The sequence below is a fragment of the Aotus nancymaae genome, unplaced genomic scaffold, assembly GCF_030222135.1.
Source record: "Aotus nancymaae isolate 86718 unplaced genomic scaffold, 86718_ANA_hifiasm-v0.15.2.pri h1tg000108l, whole genome shotgun sequence".
Classification (NCBI taxonomy): domain Eukaryota; kingdom Metazoa; phylum Chordata; class Mammalia; order Primates; family Aotidae; genus Aotus; species Aotus nancymaae.
Window position 1 is genome coordinate 9,792,004 of NW_026988523.1, and position 21,826 is coordinate 9,813,829.

At 41.8% G+C, this 21,826-nt stretch overlaps 1 long non-coding RNA gene across 1 annotated transcript; it reads left to right on the plus strand.

The window, feature by feature from the left end:
- The first annotated feature begins 5,366 nt into the window (after positions 1-5,366).
- LOC105711633 (uncharacterized) lies at positions 5,367-20,786 on the plus strand. Its single transcript, XR_001106061.3, has 4 exons — positions 5,367-5,433; positions 10,761-10,977; positions 17,470-17,572; positions 20,496-20,786. It is a non-coding gene; the product is annotated as an uncharacterized LOC105711633 (long non-coding RNA).
- Positions 20,787-21,826: the final 1,040 nt, after the last annotated feature.

Below are 21,826 nucleotides of genomic sequence, written 5' to 3' on the forward strand. Positions count from 1 at the left end.
GATATAAAAATTAACAATTAAGAAATGCATCTAGTTCAGCTAACAAGGCAAAAAAAAAGCACAAGTGCAGCCTCGAAAGAGCAACAAAGTGAGACCCCATCTCTGTTCTACTATAAGGACACATGCACATGAATATTCATTGCAGCACAGTTTACAATAGCAAAGACTTGGAACCAACCCAAATGCCCATTGATGATAGACTGGGCAGGGAAAATGTGGCACATAATACACCATGAAATATTATGCAGCTATCAAAAATGATGAGTCTGCATCCTTTGTAGGGACATGGATGAATCTGGAAACCATCATTCTCAGCAAACTGACACTAGAACAGAAAATCAAATACCGCATGTTCTCACTCATAGGTGGGTGTTGAACAACAAGAACACATGGACACAGGGAGGGGAGCATCACACACTGGGGTCTGTGGGGGTGGACTAGGGGAGGGACAGCAGAGGGTAGGGAGTTGGGGAGGGATAACATGGGGAGAAATGCCAGATATAGGTGATGGGGATGGAGGCAGGAAACCACATTTCCATGTATGTACCTGTGCAACAATCCTGCATGTTCTTCACATGTACCCCAGAACCTAAAATGCAATAAAATATATAATATATATATATTTAAAAAATAAAAAAACAATTATAGCACAATTAGTTAACATCTTTGAAAAAAAAGATGTATGACAGAAATGGTTACTATTTGCGGCAAGCATCTAGGTGGTTCGGGGCCAGATTATTTACATTATTTATGTACAATAAAAACAAAGTGAGAGCCAGGAACAAGTGTCTTAATATTCCTGAGAAGCTGAGGGAAGAATCCTCAGAGGAGATGACATTTAACTTTTCCAGAAAGGCATGCAGGGCTGGGAGTATCTCATACAGAGGAGAGTACACATCCGAAGGCATGGAGACATGAAAAAATATGGGGCATACAAGCAAATACTAGTAAATAAGAGGCTTCTTGAGGAACTCAGCAAAACGAGACACCCGATAAATAGCACCTCCCACTAAGGAGATGACAAGTGATTCTACAGCCCTCTGCCCTGATTGCTGTTCTCCAGCGGGAGGCATTGACAGCCCAGCCCACCTTGAGCAGATCCGTGTGCAACCTCCCCACACCTCCCTCCCTTCTGTGCGTGTTCTGCATTCTTCCCACACTGATGATCCATCCCAATAGGAGTGAGAGCCTGCACTCCAGTTTTCCAGCCAGTGACCAGACCCAGGCCAAGCAGCGCTGCCACAGTATCAGCCTCCAGGGTAGACCCTGCCCCACAGCCAGCCAGGAGAAACGACCCTCCAAGATCCAAAGTTCCAAGCATGTTTCACTGCACAGTTTTGTTCAGGTTACCTTACAAGGTCTGTCTTTTAAGCTGTCTGCCTTACTCCTAGATACTTATGATTTCAGCTGACTAGAAACATAGCATTTTGAGATATGGTCTGTCACAGTGGAAATAACACTGGATTAGAAGAAAGAAGACCTGGGGATCTCCGAGGGTCTACAGTTAGCCATGGTACTTCCACCAGATTTCTTAATCTCTCTGGACCTCAGTTTCTACATCGTTAGGATTAGAGTAGGTGACTTCTGAGGTCCTTTCCAGCTGTTTCTCTGAATTATTGATACTCAGGGGATATAATGGGTAGAAGCTGCTACCATAACTACGATTCAGCCAGACTGTGTGTCATGGAAGATTATTCTAGAATATGAGCTGGCAAACTACAGCCCATGGGCTGCATCTGGCCTGCAGGCCATTTCTTTATAGCCCACAAGCTAAAAATGGTTTCTACATTTTTAAAAGGATTATAAATAAAACAACATGTGACAGAGACTTTATGTAGCTCACAAAGTCGAGCTTGTTTACTATCTGGCCCTTTATGGAAAAAAATTGCTCGCCCCTGTTCTTGAACACTTGGAAACAGATCAGATTGGAGGCCGTAGCTATTTGATACTCTGCCACAAAACATTGTTTACCAACTCTGCTTAGGCAGATTAGAGAAGTTTGTCACATTCTTCTCATTGAGAGGTGAGCCTGTATCTTTTCATCTTAGTGCTGGGTAGGCTCTGAGACTGCTTTGCTCTATGGAATACTGGCAAGTGGTATGCATCCAGCTTTGAGGACCAGGCCTTGAGAGATGGGCAGTTTCTCCACCCTGTCTCCTGGAATACTCTGAGAGCCTTGAGTTGCATCCCCAAAATGGAGACAGACATGTAATGTGAAGCCTTCTTGGACCCCTCCAGAGAAGCTTGCCTGCCAGCTGAATACCTCGAGGGACCTCAGTCAGCACCACGTGGAACAGAAGAATTGTCCAGTTAAGTTCTGTACAAATTTCTGTCCACAAAATGTTTGTTGGTTTGAGCCTTTAAATTTTGGGGTAGTTTGTTACACAGCAATAGATAACTGGGCAGGATCAGAGTGTGAGGTGCATGTGAAATAGATGCCAGGCACTCCTCTGTCTGTCATGGGTGGAGTCCTAGTTCTGGATTTTATTAAGTGTCTCTACATAATTCATATTATCAAACAAGATTGGGAACGCATCTTCATCCTGGCTCAGTTCTTGTAGCATGATTTTCCAGGATGTGCATGGGATCGTGGAAAAAGCACCTAAATTCCTCCACGGCACCTCCTAGGAAATCTAGGCACAGTCGGAATCTGCTCATAGCCCACGCCCTAGTGCTATTCACCCTCCAAATATGAAGCTGCTTCTTCAAAAAGAACACTCCTAGAGATACTGTAGAGGCCAGATTGATAGTGAGATCCTTGCAGACCAGGGTTTGGTGGCATTCATCATCAAATCCCTAGCACCTAGCATAGCACATAGCCAGTCACAAAGTAGTTGCTCACTGCATGTTTATGATTGCAAATAAATAACGATAATTGCTGTAAATTTACTTCACACCAGCAGAGTACTAAATGTTTTGTATGGCTTTTCTCATTTACTCTTCACAATAATCCCAACAGGTAGATGCCATTAGCCTTATGTTAGAAATAGCAAAACCGAAGTTCAGGGAATGAATCTGCACAAGGTAGCTGCTAGAGCAGGTATTCTGTCTGACCTGAGTGCTCTTAACCACTCCACCTGTGAGTGCTCTCACAGGTGCGGTATCCGTAGTCCCTGCCTTTGAAGGGCTTCGAATCTGGGGGAGCGAGAGTAGAACCGCACACCTGGAAACATTTTGCAGAGCAGATTATGTAAGTGTTTCAATTCTGTCAGCAGAGTTCTGTAGGGATCTTTGAGAGCTATATTAGTTTTCTATTGCTGCATGGCAAATAACTATAGACTCAATGGCTTAAAATAAATCCATTTATTAGCTCAGTTTTGTAGGTCCAAAGTCCAAGCACAGCAGGACGGGATTCTTTGTTCAGGGTCACCCAAGGCTGTAATCAAGGTGTTGGTCAGGCTGCTTTCTTATCTGGAGCTCGAGGTCTTCTTCCTAGCTCATGTGATTGTGGCAGAATTCAGTTATTTGTGGTTGGAGAGCCAAGGTCTCTGTTTCCTTGTCAGCTACAGCTGGGGGCTGCTACCAGCCCCTAGAAGTCACCCATATCTTCAAAGCCAGCAATGGAGAACATCCCTGGAGTCAAATCCCTCTCACACTTCAGAAAGAACCCACTCTCATTTAGGGCTCACCTGGTTAGGTCAGCCTCAGTCAGGATATTCTCCTTAAGGTCAACTGATTTCACAGGTTGATTATATTTGCAAAATTCCTTCGTGGCAGCACGTAGATTAGCATTTGCCTGGATAATTGGGAGAAGGTGCGTGTGCCCCGGGAGGTGGGAATCTCGCAGCCCGTCTTAGAATTCTGCCTACCATGAAAGCACAGAGCAAGGGCTGACTGACAAATAGAAGCTGCTCCACGGGTCTGTCCTCTTGCAGAGACTTTATCTGCTTCTCTATTCAGAGGCCCCAGTGGAGAGGGATTCGTTCTGGAACCTTAAGGCAGATGATTATACGATGCTTCTTAATCTGTGAGTGGGGTTTGGAGAGGAGGGGTGGGAGGCCCATAAAACAATGACTCTGCATGTTAATGTGCTGTACAAAGGTAGAGAGGCTGCAAATTGTGGTACCCCATGCTGGTTCCCCATCTTTCTCCTCTTAATAAGGTCTCTGTGGAGAGGATTTGCCCCAGAGGGTGCGAGCTGGGCAGGGTCTGGGTTTGTCTTTCCCCACAGCCCTGTGTTCTCTGCAGAGTCGGCTGCGTTTGCAGTTGGAGTTGATTACTGAATAATGAATTATCATTCCTTTTTCATATTCTAGCCCTTTTCAGAAGTGTGCTGCTACTTTTCTACTCATTGGGTCTCAAAAATGGAAAGAAAAAAGATCCTTCTCTTAGAGGGGGTGGGAAACGCCATCTAAACAACCCCGTTTTGGTCCTGCAGTTGATGGTAGTAATTGTTTTAATTAATTCAGTTTCTGATTTGGAGTAATTTAACTTCTTCCTTGACTGGACAATAACATGTCTAATGAAGCGAGCTTCACTAGGTAATACCAGGCAGGGCCACTTGGTCAGATCAAACACGTTCTTGCCCTCTCGGAGGGCTGCTTCCTCCCTGCTGGGCAGGAGTGAAGACATGAAGGGGCATCTGGAAATGGGTTGTCCATTCAAGGAGAATAGAGCCAGCCCCGTGTCAGAGAACAGAGGCTTGCTCCAAAGCCCTCGTGGGGTCGTGCTGGAGAGCTGCCCTGCACATTACAAGTTGTGGGAGTTCTAAAATACGAGATTGGTTTTCCTGGGAAGGAGACTGCGTCCAGGCTGCCTCTCACATCCACTGTGAAAGGGGAGGTCACTGCATTAGGGCAGGTGGCTGCAGATGAGAAAGGACAATGTTGCTGTGTTAGTCAGCTGTATTCAGCTCACTAACAAAGTAGGGAAACAGCAGAAATGTATCTTCTCACCATTCTGAAGGCTGGAAGTCCAAGATCAAGGTGCCAGAAGGGTTGGCGTCTGGTGAGATCTCTCCTTGGCTTGCAGAGGGCTGCCCTCTTCCTGCATCCTCACAGGTCCGCCCACGGTCTGTGCTTTGTTTATATCTGAATCTCTTCTTTTTATAAGGACCCCAGCCGTGTTGGACTGGGGCCCATCCATGTGACCTCATTTTACCATAATCACCTCTTTACAGCCCCTGCCTCCAAATACAGTAATATTCTGTGGCAGAGGGTTAGGACTTCAGTGTGTGACTTTTTTGGGGGGTGGGCAGGGGACACAGTTCAGCCCCTAGCAGTCATCCCCACGTCACTGGAATGGGGAAACCTAGAGTTCTTGAATGGCAATGCAAGCAGAAACAGCCTGGAGGTGGCTTCATTAAAACTGACCTGTGACCCAGTGTCAGGCCTTAAGTGACCACATTCCAAAGTGCCTGGGGGGAGAAACGTGGCAGCCGCGGGCTCTGTGCTGTGGCAGCCTAAGCAGACCCTCTGCACTGGCTAATGACAAGTAGGAAAGGAGAGTGGATTCTCTGCTGCTGGGATTTTAGTGTGTTTGTGAAAGGGTGTGTCTGTGTGTGTGAGTACGTGTGTGAACAAGTGAGCATGCGTGGAAAGTAAGGAAGTGTGTGTTGCATGTGCATAAGAGTGTGTGTGAAAGTCACTGTGTACATGAGTGTTGTGTGAGTGAATGAGTGTGAATATTGGTGTTGTGTGAATGAGTGTGAGTGTTGTGTGTGCTATGTGAGTGAAAGTATGTTGTGTGTGCTATGTGAGTCAATGAGTGTGTTGTGTGAATGTGTGCTATGCAAGTGAATGAGTGTGGGTGTTGTGTGTGGTATGTGAGTGAATGAGTGTGTGTGCATTGTGTCTACTATGTGAGTGTGAATATTGTGTGTGAATGTGTGTGTTGTATGAGCATGTGTGCTATGTGAGTTTGTGAGTGTTGTGAGTGAATGAGTGTGAGTGTGTGTTGTGTGAATGAATATGTGTGAGTGTTGTGTGAGTGAAAGTGTGTGTTGTGTGAGTGTTGCATGAATGAGTTTGCATAAGTGTTGTGTGAATGAATGTGTGCTGTGTGAGTATGTGTGTTGTGTGAGTGTTAGTGTTGTGAGTGCGTATGTTGTGTGGTTCACTGTGTGTGTGTGTGTGTGTGTGTGTGTGTGTGTGTGTGTGGTGCTAGAAGGAATCATGACAGTGACCAGGTTGCCTGAGTCACCTTTCCACCTTGACCACAGATTACTGGGGAGGGCAGGAGGCAGGGCCAGGCATCCGCAATTAGAAGAACCCAGGTGTTCGTGTGAGAGAGAAACAGAAAAAAAAAAGCCTTCAGTCCCAGAGAGGGAAAGAAATGCACAAATCAGATGCTAATATTTAGGTAGAAGCTGCAGGAATTTGATATCGCAGGCAGTTTGCAAAATCATTTCTTTATTTTAGATAAACATTTGCTCAGACTCTACTGCGCACAGACCATAGGTTCTTCTGAATCCCTCTCACTGGAGGGTCAATACCAGATTTTTCAAACATTAATGAGTATTTTCTAGATCTCTTGCTTCTCTCAAATTTATTCATCTCAAGTGTATCCCTCTTTTCCCTTGTCCTGAAATTTTATATAATTCCCCAGGAGAAGGAATGGCTTTTACTCAACACACATTTCTTTAGATTCCTCCTCCAGGTGGGCTTGGGTTTTCTCCTTGGCACTCATCACTGGGTAACATAGTATGTTTCTAGCATTTATCTTATTTACTCTCTGACTCCTCTACCGCCACGTATGCTCCATGAGGGCAGATCATTATCCCCCATAGTGTTTAACTGCTATATCTCTAGGGCCCTAAATACTGCCTGACACAGAATAGATGATTTAGAAATATTTGTTCAGTGAATGAGTGGATTTAATGAAAATCTAATATGCTCTAGACATTCTGCTAAGGGCTAGAGAGAAGAAAATAAATGAGATCTAGACACTTTCCTCAATTCCCTGGTTGGTGGTAGGATCAGACCTGCATGCAAATGATGAGAGTCCAGGTGATAAAGGGCCAGCAGAGGTCTGTGAGGTCTACAGAGAGTGACGTGGGAAGGGGAGGGGTGTGCTTTGCATTGAGTCAAGTAGAGAGGAACTTAGGGAAGATGTCACAGTAAGCTGGTACTTTCAGGGCAAGTTGAGCTTTCCTGGCAGACAGGGCTTGCTTGCAGGTGCAGGAGTCAAGGAAGGGGCAGTCCAGGAAAGGGCATGGGTGTGTGAAGGCGCAGATGTGGAAACAGCATGGCATCAGCAAGGAGCTGCACAATCTAGTGTGCAGGACGTTTGGTGTATAGATCAAAAAGGAGAAGAGATGAAACCAGAATATCAGGGGTGCATGCCAGCTAGGGATTGGGAATTTTGTCTCACAGGAGCGTTGGAAGATTTGTTCTTAATATTTCAAGCCTATTAGTAGCATGATCAAATTGGCAATCATGGTAGAATAAAGGAGAGATGGGAAGGGAAGAGACTAGAGGCTGAGATGAGTTAGGAAAGCCCTGCGATTGGCCTGGAAGGGCAGGGAGGGGAGAAGTGGGCATGGAGTCAACACTGAAAAAGCAGAAGTGACTGATCCAGTGACTAGAAAAGGCAACGGAGAGAAGAAGCCAGTGGGGGTCAGGAGGAAGCTGCGCCTCCAGCTTGAGCAGCTGGGTCAACAGCGGCACCATCCATTCACATACAGAATAGAGAAAGATGGGAGGTGTAACAGGATGTAATTCCAAGGAAATGCGAACCATGTGGGTCTTTAAGAAGTAGTTCCTGTCCTTGGAGTCTGCAGAAGCCTTGGGATTGTCATCATCCTCAAAATGAACCAGCAAGAATATCATTTTCTGCCTCAATCATCCTTTCCTGCCTCTCAATCCACCTTCCTCTGTCCACACCAAACTGTTCCTTCTGCGCTGCCTTTTCAAGCTGTGCTTGTTTTCCTGCTGATCGTGTGTACCCTTTCTGTAAAGGTAGCATTATCTCCACACTTTGTTGCCTCAAAACTGAACACAAGCATAGCCAAGGCACCAAGGAGATACCGCTAGTTGTCTATTGACTTGAACTGCACAGAGTTAAAGATTCAAAGGAGAGAAAGCCTTTCTGTAGTTTTTTGTAAGTTTTTATAACTTTCTTAGCTTGATAGCTGTTGGGAAGTTTAGAAGCACCAAAAAAAAAAAAACAGAAATAAAAATAAAAGCAGGGCTTCTTCTGCTTGGGAGAGACCTTGCCCCTCTCTTTTCTTGGCATACTTAGCTGTCATTATTAGAACCCTGCTTTTCAGGGAAGGTGGTAGTACCCAGAGGTTTAAAAATTATTGGGAAGGTGGGGAGATCACTCTTCTGTGTCAGACAGGGGCTCTGGGAAAGCACAAGTAACAATGAGACCTTGAGATCAGGGGACGGGGTGTGGGCAGCTTCTTTGAAGGGTGGGCAGGCAAGCTCAGCCCTGGCAACACCTGGGCACATGACTCTTTCCTAAGTCATAGGAGGCTCCCGCTGAGAGAGAGACTGTCTTCTCAGATGGTCCATCACTGCAGGATTACAACTGTAAGAATTAGCCAGACCCCTTATGAGAGGGACCAGATTGAAGACAATATGCTGCTTAGTTTCCCTAGTTCTCTTCCGTTGCAAACAAGGCTCTAAAAATGCTCTGCAGAACTAAGTCATGAATCATGCAGGAGGGAGCAGGAAAGTCCAGGATGAAGGAGAAGCTGCTGTCAATTAGTACATGAGAAGCTGCTACCAAAGGAAAAAACACCACAGAATGGGGGCTCAGTAAAAGGTCCTGTAGCAGGAGCATGGATGTGTACAGAGAGATGAGGGAAAGAAGTCTGAGGATTGAGAAAATTGGGGGAGGAGCAATAAAGGTTGCCAGAACATTGTCCTGTGAATTGTGAAGTAGTCCTAACAAAGGTCCGGGAACATGGTGGATTCACGTACCTGGGTGGGCACATGGAGAGTTATTTGCAGACATAGATCAAGCTAGTCTCTAGCATCACCACCCCCCGCCACCTTTCCTTCTGGCACTGAGTTCATTGGCATCCCGGAGATAAGCAGTGGTCTTAGTCTTCTGACTTGGTGTCACAAAGGCAAAACTCTAGAGGCCTCATGCAGGTTATGTAAGTGAGTGAACCCAACTAGGTATAGGAAAAATCATCCACCTGAATCTCACTACTGATAGAATCATGGATACAGACAAATATGTCTTGACCATCGGGGAATCCGCAGGGTGAGGGGACGATAAAAGGCACTGGCAATCAACCATAGTGTCGGAAGACAATGGGGCGTGGTGGGCGAGGTGGTAAATGAGGCTGTTCGTGCCAGGGTAATGGTAGGGTCACTCTCCTACAACACATCATCAGCATCGGAGGCTGCATGTCCAGTGTCTGTTACATCTGATTTTTGACAGAAGCTATACTAATTTTTGTATGATGGCTGCCAACTTACAAACATTCAGATTTTTAAATGATACAATTGATATACTTAGGCACGTTGCTTTCAGCCTGCAAGCAGTCAACTTAAAATCCCTGCTCCAGTCCAATCTTCTCATTTTGTATATGGGGAAACAGGCCCATAGAGATATCTTGCCCTCTGTTCCACTGTGAATTGGGGCAAGACCTAGAGCCTAGATCTCCCCAAACTCACACCTCCTGCATCTCCTACTGTTGCAGGTTGTTTCTCTGGGTTCCTCAGCCTTACTCCCCACTCTCAGAATCTGTTTTGGTCTCGTATGCTGCCCCCTGGCCGTCAATAACATCACTGTGTTATCCCACTCTGCATTCTGTCCACCACACATGTATTCCACCTGCCCCCCAAAAATCAACAAAAAACTTATTTAACCCTTCAGGACCTGTAGTGGGTTGAGATATTCACATTCCCATAAACATGTTCACATCCTAATCGCAGGACCTGTGGACGCTATTTTATTTTATTTTTTTAAAGTCATTGCAGATGTAAGTAAGTTAAAGATGTCAAGATGAGGACATCATTCTGAGTTAAATGAGTGGGTCCTAAATGATGGTGTCCTTACAAAAGGAAGGCAGAGGAAGGGCACACAGACAGAAGAGGAGGAGGTAATGTGAGCCTGGACACAGAGATTGCAGTGATGTGAGCATAAGTCAAGCAAGTCAGCAGCCACCAAAGGTGGAAGAGGAAAATAATGGATTTTCCCTTAGGGTCTCCAGAGGAGGCACAAACCTGCCAACATGTGATTTCGACTTCTGGCCTCCAAAACTGTGCAAGAACTAACTGTGGAGTTTTAAGCCACCTGGTTTGTTGTAATTTGTTACGGAAGCCACAGGAAACTAATACAGAACCCTTTCTTCTGCTAAGGGATAGAAATTTCCTGTGAGAGTAGTAACAGTAGTAACTACCAGGCATTTCATCTATACCAGGTCCTTATGTTTTCTACAATCCTCATACCATTTGTTAAAAATAAATGTTATCTCCTTCCTCACCCCTCTGCCCACCTGTTACAAAAACAGGGAAACAGATACCTAGAAGCCACATAGCTCGTAAGCAGTAGAGTCAAGATTTGAACCCTAAGTTCTTTATTCTTACTACATTACCTATAGGGAAGTCCCTCAAGTAAGCTTATATAACATAACAGTGAACTTGCAAAGCTCCAAGAATGGCTGTTGTGGTAGAAGTTTCCATTCTAACAGGTCAATGTAGACATTTTTGTTTGACAATGATTATATTTCTAAGATGTAATATGTTAAGCTAAATTATGCCAATTAATATTAACAGAAAGAGACAGTCATGCTTGGTGCACAGCTCTGTGTCTGGGGTTTGTGGTTGAGGCAGAGCTGTGCTAATGCACATGACTTCCAGATGCAGGCATTGCTGGGCTGTGTCCTAAGGTGAACCAACATGAAAAAAAGCCCTGACTGCTCATGCACTGATATTTTTATCTTTTCAGATGTGTGGGAACTACCACCATCACGTCTGGAAAAAAGTGACTTCACACTAATACAGCAGAGGAAAACCATGGGTTGGCCAAAAACGGAAGAGAATTTACAAGGGAAAGGAAGCTTCCTGGAGTAATATGGTGAGTAGTTTCTAACCCAGAAAAATAAGACTTAAGCATGGATTTTAAATGTTAAGCTTGAGTAGGTAGATAATTACAGTTAATCTCTTTAAGCCTCAATTTGCAAATCTGTAAAATGTAAGAATAGAAATAATGTGTACATATTATATGGAACAGTTTCTGGCACATATTTGGTTCTCAGTGAATAGTGCATATTAAATTATTGATGCTGTTGCTATTAATTGTCCTGGGCTCACTCTCTGCCTTATTATACAAATTTTTGACTAAAATATTCTGTAAGAGAATATCACCAAAACCATCCTGTCACCAGTTTAATTTTTCTTTTTATAGTTATATAAAGAATTGCAGTCCCACACCAGAAATAAGCACCCTTTCAAGTTATCCTTTAAAATAACTTGTTGCAGGCATACATAAATTCACTCCACATATAATATTTTTTCAATTGACTTAGAGTCTGTGAAATCAGACTTGTTAGAGGAAAAAAAAATCTATAAAGGCTGCACTCATTCATCCACCAGATATTTATGGAGGAACATCTCCAGAATCAATGCAAAGTGCATAATTGCCTTAAGAGCTATGGGTAAAATGCCATGGGATTATAAATGGAAAAACACAGAGAAGTTGGTTAATTAAAAAAATCAAGTGTAAATTCAGAAGAGAGAGAATCACCTCAATACATGAGGTTGGGGAGGGAACAAGACAAATAACAGCCGGAAAAGCACAACACAAGGGGAGGCTGTGTGAAGGCCGCTGACTTCCGGTCGGGGAGGCTGCGTGAGGGCAGCTGACTTCCAGTTGCGGAGGCTGCATGAAGGCGGCTGACTTCTGGTTGGGGAGGCTGTGTGAGGGCGGCTGACTTCTGGTTGGATCCTATAGGAGAGGTCATGTTTCAATGTGCCGAACAAGAGCTTTCTAATCAAAACAGAGACAACAAAATTCTAGATGTCTGGGGGAAGCAGCAAAGGAGTCTGCTTAATGGGGTAAAGGGTAAATAAAAGTGAGTGTTTGATTTGATGTTGGAAAGCTAAGTAGGAGAGACTTCAAATATAACCTGAGCGTTATGACCCATATGATTATGGGTGTCCTTAACAACCTTAGTCAATGAGAGATATGATCAGAAATGGGCATTTTGCAATTTAAGTGTGCAGTCTATATTGGTGGGAATGGAGGCACAGAGGATGGTTAGGAGACCATTTTAATAATCTAGGTGAGAAGAGAATGAATGTTTAAGTTGGGCCGATAAGAAGGGAGTGAAAGAAAGGGAGTTGGCTGAGAGGCCACCAAATGATTAGATGTGCCAGGCCAAGGGGGAAATAAAGTCAAGGATGACTCAAAAGTTTTAAGTCTAAATGTCTGAGAAAATCTCCTCATAGTAACCTGAAAAAAGAACATAGAACAATAGCAAACTTTACGGGAATAACTGATAAGCTTAGTTTGGGATGCATGAAGATGCTCATCATGGAAATAAAAAAAAAAAGTTGAATTTAGAGAAAGTTTGGTCCTAAAGATTGAGAAGGATAAAGCTCTACACAAGATAATAGTAAATAGCCTTGAGTAAGCTTAAGATTACTAAGGAAGAACATAAAGAAAAAGAAAAGAAGGAGACATAGACAGATTCTTGAGGGCAGCGTCTAATTTCATGTGGGTAGAAGTAAAATGTCATGCTGAGAAAGGGCAATCTGAGAGGAAGGAAGAACATAAAAGTATTCCAAGGGCTCTGTATTAGTCAAGGTTCTCCAGTGAAACAGAACCAATAGAAAAAGGAAGAAAGAAAATGAAAGAAAGAGAGAGAGAAAGATAGACAAAAAAGAAAGAAGGAGAGAGAAGAAGGAAAGGAAGGAGGGAGAGAGAGAAGAAAAGGGAGGGAGGGAGGGAAAGATAAGAAAGGAGGAAGGTAGGAAGGAGAGAAGAAAGGGGGAAAAGGAAGAAAGAAGAAAGGAAGGAAGGGGAGAAAAGGAAAGGAAGGGAGAAGGAAGGAAGGGAAGGAGAAAGGAAAAGATAAGAAAGGGGGTAAGGAAGGAAGTTAGTTAGTTATTAGGGGAAATAATATACAGGATTGTGGAGGCCGAGAAGTCTCACAGAGCCCATCTGCAAGCTGGAGACCCAGGGAAGCCACTAGGATGGTTCAGTCCAAGTCCAAAGGCCTGAGAACCAGGAGAGAAGACAGTGTAACTTCAGTCTGAAGCTGAAAGCATGAGAACTGGGGGCACTGCTCATATAAATCGAAGAGTCCAAAGGCCATAGAACCTGATATTCTGATGTCCAAAGACAGGAGAAGAAGGGTGTCTTAGTTCCAGAAGCAAAAGAGATCATTCATCTTCCTCTACCTTTCTGTTCTATCTGGGTCCTCAGCTCATTGGATGGTACCTGCCAAGTTGGGTAAGAGTGGATCTTTCTTACTCAGTTCATTGATTCAAATGCCAGTCTCTTCCAGAAACACCCTCACAGACAAACTCAGAAATAATGCTTTAACGGCATTTATGATGTTTCAGATACAAGATATGACTTGCTGTTCAATTAGTTGCTCCTAGATGGCAACTTCCAGCCTATAGCAAATCTATATACTTAGTGTTGTTGTCTTCATAAAATACATTAACAGAGTAACAGTAATATGGCTGCTGGAAGATGCAATGCCTTGACGAAGTCCTCAGAAGATTTTATGGAGTGAAGCAATCAGATAAAGAGAAGTAGTGCCTTTGCCCTTAAAAAAATTTCAATGGAGTTTTTATATTAATTTCATATTTAAAAATTATTAAAAATGGAACTACATGCACAAAATATCTCATTTATGAAAATCACAGCCTAAAATCCTATTTCAGAACCAATTTTCAATACATGGAAATTGTTTGTGAGCATCTGAGTCACATTAGGATATTCTTGTTAAAATTACCACAGTCTGTAGAGAAAATTAACTTTCTGAAATATTCCAGGTACAAAAATCATACGCTTTTTTAAAGTGAGCATTCAATTTTCTAAAATATATTGTTGGGTTTTCCTAATACAGTATTGTATATTTAAATAAAATGTGCATTATACATATAATATATATAAATTTAAACTATATACATTTTATTTAAAACATGGTAAAATAATTGTATATTACATATCTGACATATCAATTTCCTTACATATCCATCTTTCTCTCTGGCTATTTGAAATGAAAACGTTCAATAATGTTTTATTAACATGTCTCTAAGAAGAGGGAGGCAGAGGCAACTGTCTTCCCTGACAATCAGCTGCTCTCACAGTGTCTTCAAATTTTCATCATGAAATTGCATTTAGGAAAAGAAGAAGCCATTGGGGTAGGTGGGTGAATGTTACAAGCAACTAAGTGAGGAGGCAAAATAAAGTCAGAACCCAATCATCATTCTGAGGAGCAAGGATAAGACCAGCTTCAATTTTTGTTAATAATCAAGTATTATCTAAACCTCATGTATTGTTCTGGATATATAGATATGGCTTGGAATTCTCCCTTTCCTTATACCTCACCAAAGAATCAAAAATATATGTCAGCTTCCTCAAACCACAGTGGGGTTGGCAAAGGGGCAGCAATCTGCAGAAGGACCCCAAGAGAGTCAGGTTGACAGTCAGTAATTGTGCCATCTGCATTTGAATGGTCCTCTCTGCAGACTATCATTTTGTAGAACTATTAACAGTCAACAGCCTATATATAAGGTACTTACTGTGCCTTTAAAACTTTTTAAACTACTAAGAGCTACTTACACATTTGGGAAGAATTCCATTTGCAGAGACCAAGCTATTACATTAGCTGGGTGAACATGCATTTTAAGGATTACATGTTAATGAGACCAGGTAAAATTTGGTCATTTGAGCAGCTGACCAGGCTTATGAATGCTGGGACTCTGTACAAAAGGAAGTTCCTAATTGGGTCATTGATTTGCATAATTGAAGTAATTACCTTGGTGCTTTGCTTCACTCTGTCTATAAAACTCACCAGACCAGGGAGGAGTGTCTGTTTGTCAATCAGAATGATGACTCACCTTCACCCTTCCTGTGCCCCAGCTGCACTTCCTCGTTATCTGGCTACCTACATGGTAGTAAGAGTCTGCCCGGTATGTTTGATCATTGAGGACTTTTCTCTTAGGTTCAGTTGAAAGATAGCATCAGAGTCATTATTTTTCACAGTCTGGATTTCTTGAATTTAGCTCAGAGAAAGAGTATGATGAGAAGGCCAAAAAAGTGGATGAGGCAGAAGTTAGAACAGGTATCTGATCTCAGCCTTGTGGCTAACTACGTGTATAACTCTATAATCAATCATGTCATCTCTCCAGCCCTCAGAACACCACCAGTTAGAATGACAAAGGAACCAGGGTCATTCTAGAGAAAGGGGTCTGGGTCAGGTTAGGCAAAATCACTTCCTCACTGTCACCTAGGTACACTATGAGCTCACTAGCCCCAAAACACGCAGATAATTATTTTGATGTTCCATGTTATTTGTGCCCTAGACCTTTCCCTTCTGGGTGGGAAGAAATATTAATATCATGAGTTTCAGGCAAAAAGCAAATATAAACTTCCCTATGGCTGTGTGGCCGTTGGTGGCTGGATTGGGGAACTAATGAAGAGAGATGCTTTTATACAGGTTACTTTGGGGCAACCAGATTTTAAACCAGACTTTGCAACACTAAATAAATAGGAGACCCCAAGAAATTTCAACGAAGAGTAGAAAACTCTGCAGAGGAAAATAGATAGGGCCCAAAGTTCTCAATCTGCTACAATTTCTTTTTTTTTTTTAAGTCTCAAGACAAAGTAAGACATAGGAACTGCCACAAAAAAAAAAAAAAAAAAAAAAAAATCCATTTTCTTCTCCATTTCTTCTTTCTGAGCACAGGTGGAGGTTCAAATTACTAATTTTAGAGTAGGCTGATGAGGAAAATAATATAAGTTAACTCAATTAACTAGATGTTATAACATAGTGCAAATGTGACCATGGACACAGTGGAGAAAGAGTGATCACCATGGAGATGCTAGCACACTCAGGTTCCAGCAATTTGTTGTAAAATTGTTATAATCATGTAAAATGCATAAAAAGATTGAGGAGAGATAAGTCAGTAGACACAAGTGCTAAGCGTACTGATGTGTAGTTAGAACAATGACATGTATGTTGTCAAAACCAGGTATGTTCAAGATATGGCCTTTATACCCTAGCACATTATTACCGGTGAAGAATAAATCACACAGTTTCCAAGAAAGGAGAACATACCAGACAGGCTTGGACTTAAGCATTTTTCTCTGATTATTACCATGTTATTTAACTTTCAAGCTTCAATTTCTTTATCTCTATAAAATGGGAATTCAGTGTAATGTCTACCTCATAAGTTGTGAGGATTTAATGAAATAATGCATGGAAAGCACTTAGCTTTAGTAAACTTTAGTAAGAGCTCAATTACTCATCGCTTTCATTAGTGTTACCATTCTGTTTTCATGGAAATACATTATCAAGAAATCAAGTCAAGCTACGGGCAGTGCGATTGGTTTAGGCAAACTTTACACTTCTTAATCCAGAGTCAGGAACACAAAAGTGGAACATAGATGTTGGTAAATGTTGTTCTGTGGGTTAGAAATAGCTTTAGTAGAATCCAGAGCTCTTTTGTGCTAAAGCACAATAATTTAGTGTGTTTAAGCAGCCTACAACACATTTTGGCAAATTAGCATCCATTTTGGCCTATTACATTGCTGAATGCTCTAATGAAAGCGTGATGGTTGTTAGTCCTACGCCTTGGGTGAGTCTCTTTTGAGACAGAGAGCTTTGTTTAGTGTACAGCCAGAATTAGTTTTCTCCAACATCTTCCATATGAATGCAAATGCTTTCCAAGGAGAAGAGAACGGGATAAATACCTCAACACGATCTACTGGAACTGCTAGAAAGGCAGTTTAGTGTCCAAACTGTATACATGCAGTTCTGAAAAGAAGAAAAAAGGGAAGTTTCTCTCCTGTTTTCCATCTAGTGAGATGGAAGGAATGGCGAATTCTCTTTTCAGGGACAGTGTTGTGACACCAACATTGTCAGCCAACACTGTGAGCAGAGGTCTTAGATGGGAGACCATAATACTCAAGTATTTCACAAAGAGAAGGCTTATGACAAAGAACATTTTGCAGATTATAAATGCATTTAGACTATTATTACTTATTTCAGAGATCAGAATTCATTAAAGTTAAACGAGCAGTTAATGGGCTACTTTGTGGTTTATCCTTGTATCATCACTAAAGTTGAGTGGGTACATGCATTCCCTTAAGTAAGCTGGAAGGCAAGATGGTTTCAGTTGTTTCTGTATTTATTGTTATTGTTGTTTCATTAGTAGCTGATAAATTATTCCTAATGAATTATCAAAGGCACTAATTATATCTGGGCTCCTCTTTTCCACTTACTAGCACAAATGTAGAAGATTTCACATTTTCTGGAAAGCTTGTTTCGTTTTTGTTTTTTAAATCATTTCTTCTGTCCTAACTTTACTTTTCCTATCTCCAATGTAGGTTAGATGAGAATGGAGCTGGTGAATGAGCAAGAGAGAAGGTTGGAAGAGTGCAGTGGTGATGACAGCCCTCTGCTCCTCTTTCCCCAGCAGAAGGAGCCCCAGTAAGTAAATCAAATCAACAACCACACCTCCTGTTCCTTTGTCCTTTCACATACAGCTGCTTAAATTAGCTTTAAGTTCCCTGAGGGTAGGAATAGGTTTATTTTCAAACTGTGTTCAGGATCTAGCACCCTGCTTAATCAATGTTAAATAGTAACAGTGAATTTTAATTGGCCTACTTTCAGAGCATCAGATTAAATTATTCTGCTAATTAATTGGTTGATCTCATATTTCACTTATATTGTCAGGTTATTATTTTTCCCTTTAGGACTCAAGATGCCACTGACAGTTCAAATACTTCTTTATTAATTACCACATCCTAGATCTCACATAATTTTATTATAATTATTTGGATATCATATTTATTGAGCACCAGCGTGTATTCAGAGCAGTTAAGAACAGAGGATTGGTTGCAGTTCCTTCCACTATATGCACATCAGTTCATTGCTTAAAATCCGATGGAAGGTGTACTTGGCTTGGCAGAGCAGAGACTTCAATTAGGTTTAATTGGTCAGACATTAAACTAGTTTCATGTAAGTGATCAATAGACATTTTACAACATTGGATCAAGTTTCTTTTTCACCAGCCAAATGTTTCCTGTTAATTGACTCATCTTGTCTTCCCTAGATAGCTGTGATGTATAACTAAACCAATCCCTGCATTTTAAGAGGAAACTAGTCAAACTGGTAGTTTTCAAGAGAAAAGGAAACAAGAGAGAGAATAATTTGAAAATCAGCACTGGTCAAATGGTTAAAGCAACTGTTAGTGTTTAGCTTGGAAAACAAAAAATGTAGTAAGGCATAGAAGCTCCATTTAACATTTAAAGAGCTTAAATAAATAGGAAATGGGTTTATTTAATGTAAGTGGAGAGAAAATTTTGCACAATATATGAAAAAACTAAACTCTTAATATATACTTTGGGGACCTTTATAATACAGATAGTTCTTGTCACTAAAAGAGGCATCAAAATGCCAGAATTTAAAAAATGTAACAAATAATTATGAATGCCCTACTCTGCAAGACTTTTTTTTAATAAGTAGAAATAAACAAATCAGACAAAGCAATGGCTGCCAAGGAGCTAAGTTTTTAGTGTGTGTTTTGGGGTGTGTGTGTGTGTGTGTGGTGGTTGGGGGCAGTGACAGAGATAATCAGTGAAGCAATTATGCCCCAGATAGTAGTGCGTGCTGCCCTGGGATGGCAGGCATGTGAGGTCAGAGAGGTGGGTGGAGACCTAAGCGTGTCAGGGGCTTATGGGGAGGGCGGAAGGTTAAAATTTTAATCTAAGTGCAGCCAAGAACCTTGGGAGGGTTTTAAGAAGAGAAGACATTTTCTGATTTGCACTTTTAAAAGATCACTCTGTCAGCTGTGTAGAAAATGGATTTTGAAGGAGGAAAAGAATGGAAGCAGAGAGACCAGCTAGTAGACCATTACACTTAGTCGGAAAACAGATGTGGACAGATAGATTTGGGGAATGTTCTTTAAGTAAAGTCGCTGCTAGATAAGAAGTGAAAGATGGGCCAGGCACGGTGGCTCATGCCTGTAATTCCAGCACTTTGGGAGGCTAAGGCATGCGGATCACAAGGTCAGGAGATCGAGACCATCCTGGCTAACATGGTGAAACCCTGTCTCTACTAAAAATACAAAAAATTAGCTGGGTGTGATGGTACGTGCCTGTAGTTCTCGCTACTCAGGAGTCTGAGGAAGGAGAATTGCTTGAACCTGGGAGGTGGAGGTGGCAGTGAGCTGAGATCGCACCACTACACTCCAGCCTAGGAGACAGAGTGAGACTTTATCTAAATTTTTTTTTTTTTTTTAAAGTGAGAGATGAAGGAATAGGTGGAAAGTGGTAAGCACCTCAAGGGATGCTTGAAACAAATTTTTGCTTTAAATAGGAAGTTGTAGATAATGGTCTCTGAAGACTCTTTCTACTCTGAAGTTGTATAAATTTTTGGTAAACTTTGAGGGTGGCAACTTTACATCCTACATCAAATTTCTGCTAATACCGGAAGCACATATGTGAACATCAGCACTGTTATGGGACTGAAAGAGATTACAGCTTCTGCAAAGGCAGAGATGTTCTATTGTTTTCTTCACGACTATACCCCTAGTGCCTTGTATCGTAGGCAAATAATCAGAATCCAATAATTATTTGATGAATGCGTGAATAAAAGGATGGAAAAAAAACTACATATGTACACTTTTTCTACCTGTAGTTGATATTCAAACTGATTTATCCCCACTCAATCCACCTTGCTCTTGTTGTAATGTAAGAGTTGTACTTGGTGACAACACAAAGAATTAACAGTAACTTACATATGCAGGTTTCAAAGCTTAGCAGTTGAAATGGGTTAGAATGCTCCTCTTTCTCAAACTCACAAGTCTTGAAGTTGTCTTTTTTGACGTGACTATGCCAAGTCTTCCAAATTAAGAAAAATAAAAATAAGGATATATGCTAAGCTAATGTTAAGTAAAAGCATTTGAATATACTTGTGCTTTAAGGATGCATGTGATATGTGGACCTTAAGGAAGGTTTTTGCCAAATTGTACTGTTAATCGTAGGGCCTTGCTCTGAGTAGTCCCTTAGTAAATGCCCGTGGATCCATGACATCTAAGTTCATTGAGGATGAGGAAAACATATGAAATGTGGTTGGTTGTGCAGTTGAAAACCCTGGATTTTCAGTACTTCTCTGGAGTCCCCTGTTACGATTTTCATAGGAATTGGTCTGTCATGTCAAAGTCTTTATTTACCTGCCTTTAAGTTATTCTAGATAAAGTGCTTCCTGGTTTTAATAGCTTTTGTTAAATGCATAACTACTCTGTAGCCCCCAAAGACCCAGCAGAGGCCTTTCTAGAGGTTTTCTGTTCTTCCTCTTCCCTCTTCCTGTCACTCGCCAGATGGCCCCCTTTGTTTCACCAAATCCACAGAGTTTACTCACCCCTCTTGTACTATAAGGCAGAGGGAAAAATAATGACAAACACACAGTAAACTTTGTTATCAACAAACAGAAGTCGTTGCCAAGGAAACAGAACAAGAGCATCCCTGCATCCAGCCATCACAGTGTGAAGTGAGTTTCAGATGAGGAGATGCCTTGAGGGGCAAGGAGACCCTTCAGGAAAAAGCTGACCTGATAAAGGAACCAGGGAGTTGCCATTGCAACTGATGTCTTTTTTCCCTTTCTCAGTAAAGAGAAGAGCTTGCAAGAGCCCTGAAAGACAGGCAGGTTGGGTAAACTAGTTGGGATTTCGAAGAGTCCTGTTCAATTAATCTCACTACAGATAGATCAGAACGGTTGTACTTCTGGGCACAACCAGAGGTGAGACTTTTGGGTGAAAAACACAAGGAAAGGGGACAGGGCATTAAATGCTTCTGAACTGCTGTGTATGCTATAAATAGAAATGAGTTCCTTTATTTATACAATGCCTTTTGTCCAGGAACCTGCACGCACAGCACAGACCTCACCTCCCTAGGCTTCCAAACACCCCTGTGAGTTGAGGATCAAGGACAGGGATTATTTTACAGATGGGAAAACTGGCACTTAGAAGCAGCATATGTGCCAAGGCCCTTCAGAAGGCAGCAGCACAGCCAGAAACAGGATGCGGGTAAAAATACCAACAATAAATTTTTTTTATTGGTTCTTAACATCTTCCCTGCTGAATCAAGATCTTTTTCACAAGATGACATTAAAGAGTCAAAGTGTTCCTTTCTCCCCAACAACAGGGAGCTTGCACAATCTGAATGTGGTTGTTGCATCCCTTGACACTGTGGATGGAAGGGGATCAAGGGTGGGCTTGTGAATTAAACGTATCAAATTGAAATACTCTAGGGAAGCATTGTAGCTGCTCTTGAATTCACCTTCTTGGTTTAATGGAAGTACTTTTAGGAGATTCATTTTGATACCTCTCAGCCATGTGGATTCTTAATCTGGTGACCTCAGTCAATTAAACAAATGTTTATTGATTGCCTACCATGTTTAGATCTAGTGATATGAATTAATAATAAATATTACCTATGGTACTCACCTGATGAAACTACTGTGTGTCTACCATAATGCTCTCTACAGAAGTACTGAAAACATACAGTAAACAATAAACGAACAAAATAAACATACCATAGACGGTGACAGAAGAGAGAGTGTGTTAGGGTTCTAAAAACAACAGGGTATGGTGACCTGAAGTCAGAGGAGCCTTGACCAAGGAGAGGGGTCTTGAACCACTTGTCAAAGGATTAATCTGTGAATGGAATGAGATGGTGCCAT